We start from the raw sequence: 5385 nt of genomic DNA on the forward strand, positions 1-5385 counted from the left end.
TGCATTCTTGAAAAATGATATCTCAAATATTTCTAAAAGATTTTCTATAGGATAGAAAAGCGGAAAAAAATTCTTTTGTTCAAAGACCTTATTTCAATAAATCTGGTTTGGGAATGTTTGGAAACATTCCTTTAATTGATTTTCTAATGTAAATGAAAGAATTAGCAAAGACCCACAAAGAGATGCTTACAAAATCATTTTAAAAAAGATCTTTGTAAAACCCATTGGGAGTCGCAATGCTCTCGGATGTTCAAAGTGCAATAGTGCGGATCATTTTGAAAAATGTCCTATGGTTTAGAGCACATTAGAAAGTATAGGCAAAAGCCGCATGTTATACTAACACCAATGGACCCAAGAAAATATGGGTACCAAAAAGAAAGTTTGAGTTTCTTCTTTAAATGCGAATCACTATCAAGAAAAAGGTAAATGGTATCTAGATAGTGGATGCTCAAGACATATGACGGGAGATTCAAATTGTTTCGTAAGCTCGTTCAGTAAATGGTGGAAAAGTCTCATTTGGAGGAAACATCAAAGGAAGAATTGTGGGATTTGGAAGGCGTAAAGATTGGAAACCTCATAATAAGCAATGTTTCCTTAGTGGAAGGACTCAACTACAATCTGCTTTCCGGTATTAGTCATTTGTGTGATACCGGTTTCAAAATCAACTTTCAAAGAGGGAATATGTTCGGGAACCGGTAAAAGATTCTCTCGATCATTCATGGGTCGAAGACATGGAAATATCTACCTCTTGGATGTGAAACTGAAGATGAATCGCAATGTCTAATTTCAATTCAAGAGAAGCGAACTTATGGCACACGAAAGCTTGGGCACATTAATATGAAACGAGATAGCCAAAATTTCAGCAAAGAAGCTTGTTACGGTTTACCCAATCTATCATACCAAAGTCGATCTATGTACACCATGTATATTGGGAAAACGGGTAAGAAATTCCTTTAAACCAATAAATCAAGTTTCCACTAATCGTGTCTTTACCTTCTGCATATGGATCTCTTTTGGACCAACGAGCTTCAGGTATTGGAAGTAAAAATATTGCCTAGTAATTGTGGATGACTACTCATGATTTACTTGGGTATATTTCTTGGTAAGTAAGTCACAAACCTTCTCTTACTTTGAAAAGTTTGCTAAAAGGTTCAAAATGAAAAATGGTATGTAAATTCAAGTATAAGAATAGACCATGGAGGTAAATTTGAAAATCAAGATTTTTACAAAATTTTGTGATGAATCTAGTTTTCGGCATTTGTTCTCCTCTCCATATACCCAAAACAAACGGGTTGTGGAAAGAAAGAATGAGTCACTTCAAGAAATGGCTAGAACACTTGCAATTGAAAGTAACATCTCTTCACGTTTTTGGGTAGACGGTTTCTACATGTTATATTATTAATAGAGTTTTCTAAGACCAATTCTGGAAAAAACCCCTATGAGTTATTTCAAAAGAAAAGCCTATTGTTTCATATTTTCATGTGTTTGGATGTAAATGCTTTATATTGAAAAATGCAAATGATCGAGTTGGCAAGTTTGAAGAAAAATGAGACGAAGAAGGCATCTTCATGGATATTCTACCTCAAGCAAAGCCTACGAGTCTACAACAAGAAGACTCAATGCAGTGGAGGAATCAATGAATGTCAAATTCTAAGATTCTATGCAAACAAATCTATTGAGACTCATCTTGAAGAATCCCGAACTGCTCCCGGACTCACAAAGCCTAAATCTCGAACGCTCGGAACTTGAAAAACCAACAACAAATGATTGTTGAAGATTCAAATGAAAGAAAATGTTCGTCAATCCTAACAAATCAACCAGTATGGAAGCATAAGTCCGATCATCCAAGATCTCATTATTGGCGACATTAATGAAGGAATTCGCACAAGATCCAAAAGGCACGGAGAGTCTAGTGTTGTGGCTCTTATTTCTAAAATAGAACCCAAAAAGCATAGAAGAAGCTTTTGCGATGAAAGATGGATTTAAGCTATGCAGAAGAACTCATGCAATTCAACATTAATGATGTGCGGAATTGACTCATAAACCGGAAAGGTAAATATATTATTGGAACTAAATGGGTTTTCGGGGAATAAGATGAACGAGAAAGGAAAGGTCGTAGAGAAACAAAGCAAGACTCGTGGCCAAAGGGATATACGCAAGAAGGATAGACTATGACGAGACTTACGCACATAGCAAGGTTAGAAGCAATTCATTTTATTACTTGCTTTTGCTTGTTATAAGAATTCGGGTTATTCCAAATGGACGTCAAAAATGCTTTCTTGAATGGATTCATCCATGAGGAAGTCTATGTGGAACAACCACACAGGTTTGAAGACCCAAGGAAACTAGACTCGGTATTCGGGGACGAAAAAGGCCTTATATGGTTTAAAGCAAGCACCTCGAGCTTGGTACGACGAGCTAAGTAAGTTTTAATTAATAATGGCTTTGTCAAAGGTAAAGTAGACACTACTCTGTTTATCAAAAGAGAAAACAAAAGTTTTCTACTTGTTCAAATATATGTTGATGATATTATTTTTGGATCCTCTAATAAAAGTCTGTGCAAGAAATTCTCTAAGTCCATGCATAGAATGAATTTGAAATGAGCATGATGGGTGAACTAACCTTCTTTCTTGGACTTCAAGTGGCAATTGAAGGAAGGGACCTTTATTCATCAAGAAAAATATGCTAATGATCTTGTCAAAAAGTTTGGACTGAAAAATTGCAAAAAAACTGATATACCAATGTCAAGTTCTTTGAAGATAGACAAAGATGAAGGGGGAAAGAAAGTTGACCCGGAAGCTATCTGTGGGGAGTATCATTGGTTCACTTCTTTATCTTCGCTTCTAGCGACATTTTGTTTAGTGTTTGCATTTGTGCTAGATTTCAAGCGAGACCCAAAAGAATCTCATCTAAGTCTTTTTCAGCGTATTATCAATACATTGCATCAACGAGCATTGGTCTTTGGTATCCTAAAAAGGAGACTTTACTCTTCTCGGACATTCGCATACGACCTAGCCGGATCAGCAGTTGATAGAAAGAGTACCTTGGGTACTGTCAACTACTTGGAGGCAGGACAATGTCTTGATTTTCAAGAAAGCAAAGTACGGTAGCTCTTTCTGAGAAGCGGAATATGTAGCTCTTGGAAGTTGTTGTTCACAAATTCGTGGATAAAACAATAGCTAAGAGACTTCTCAAAGTGAAGATTCATGCATGGAGATTAATTGACAACACTAACGCAATCAATCTCACTAAGAATCCAATTCTTCACTCAAGAGCAAAGCATATAGAATTCGACATCACTTCATTAGAGATCATGTTCAAAATGGAGAAGTTTCGATTCAGTTTGTTGACTTAAAGAATCAACGTAGATATATTTTTACAAAGCCTTTGAGAAAAATCAATTTGAAATCATCCGTTCAAGACTCAACATCTTGAAGTTTGAAGAAGTTAAAGTCTAGAGACTCCTAGACTCGACGATCAAGGTTTTTCTTTCGTAAGTTATTTTACTTTCTTATGTCTCAATTCTCCATCTCGAAAAGGTACGATCATCAACCGTGTTTGATTATTGCTATCTTTAATTGACGTGATTATTGCAACGTTTCCTTTTCAAAATGAGTTATTTTTGAAATGAAAATTATCTAATTTTTCGAAAAAGGGCAGTTATTTTTTAAAGGGCATCTTTATACTTTCTTTTATGATGTTCCGTATGCCTCTCTTCGGCGTTATATACCGTCGATTTCTCTTCGTTTCACTCACAAAAACCCTAAGAGAGTACCGATCTTCCATTTCTTTTTCTTCTCTTGTTTAATCTTCGAAAATTTGTCATCTTTCTTGGGAAAACAAGCTTGGAATCTCTCAAAGACTGAAAAATGTCTTCCCAAAGAAAGTCTTCGAGGATCGCATGGCGGGACCACATCAAATGCGTGAGGGGCCTACGTACTTCCGATCTCACCGAGGAAGAAGAGTCTTAGTCAAGCCAGTGACCCACAACATTTTCAGCAACGATCACATCTTCTCCATCTAGACAACGGGAGGATTTGCTTTCGACAAGAAAGGAAGAAATAATTGAAGATGCGAGAACTACTGTAGAGTCTATAAGCCTTCTTTTACCTACAAGCTTTATCGTGCTTTAAAAGGGTGGAACTCCTTTGAACTACATTGTGAATTTACGAAAGACAAATGGTACAAAAATGAAACATTCTTTTACGCACAATGGAGCGTTTGGGAGTACCCCTGTGGATCGGCGGAAGAGGCATTCGCAAATATCCCAATCGATCCTCGTGTTGGAGGGCTGAATGGATAGATGGGAATGATGATGACAAGTTGTACCGGTCGGTTTCAACCGAGAATGGGTGTTGCAGCAAAAATTCGGGAAAAGGGCCAGACTTGTTTTCCCGGAGGAACAAGCATCTATACTCTAAGTTGTTGAAGCATGGGGTGATAAACCCTAGAAGTGTGGACTTTGATTTCCTTGATCTTGTGAATGTTAAATTGAGGAAAAATTCAGTCTTCTTCAACTTGTGATTACGGTCGACTCTGAAGCCTATCTTGAACTCTTTGCTTATTTCTATTCAAATCTTAGTTTCTTGGATGCGAATAGATTCTCTTTAGTGTCGAGAATCGGGACTATGTGGTGGATGTATATATGTTGGCTGATGTGATGGGGTTGAGATAAGGAGATATCAGCCTATCAATGTCTCTATTACTCGTACTACGTTGGAACTTGTTAAGGATAGAAGGGACGGAGGAAAGGTTTCCTACTCAAGGATGAGTGCATTCAACATTACGCTTCACAAGATTGTGATTAGTGCCTTAGACCAAAATCTACTTGGCGATGTTTCAAACTCGGAGGCAAGGCGTGTATGCCATCAATGCGGGGGAAAAAAGTTCTCTCTTCCACATACTATTATGTTCCACATGTACGAGAGCGAGTGATGAAGGATAAGGGTCAACTTCCTTATCCGGCTCTTGTGACAGAGATTATTCGAGACATTTGAATGTTCGGCCTCCATAATTCTCCGTGTTCGATCGTGTGATGAAATGGTGGTGGGGCCGAAAATGGTCTCTAAAAAATGCGTTTGAAGGAACTCAACAAGGCGTTGGAGAAATTCAAGGAGAAAACTCTGTTAAGTCTCATCAAGTCTCTTCGGCTACAAAAAGAAAGGAAAGGCCCATGGTAGCTCCATCCAAGAAAAGAAGAGCTCTCATCGTTGAGGATGAAGATGATGAGGAAGACATCACCATTACGCTATGACATTTGAAGAACTTGAGTACGTTACATTTCCCGAGAATCAATGGAGAGACAAGATAAGGACACGGATGAGACAAAAACGAGGGTGGAGAAAGAAGAAAATTTAGAAGCAGAGGAAAGAGACAAACGAGAGG

The sequence above is a fragment of the Eucalyptus grandis genome, chromosome 3 (assembly GCF_016545825.1).
Source record: "Eucalyptus grandis isolate ANBG69807.140 chromosome 3, ASM1654582v1, whole genome shotgun sequence".
Classification (NCBI taxonomy): Eukaryota; Viridiplantae; Streptophyta; class Magnoliopsida; order Myrtales; family Myrtaceae; genus Eucalyptus; species Eucalyptus grandis.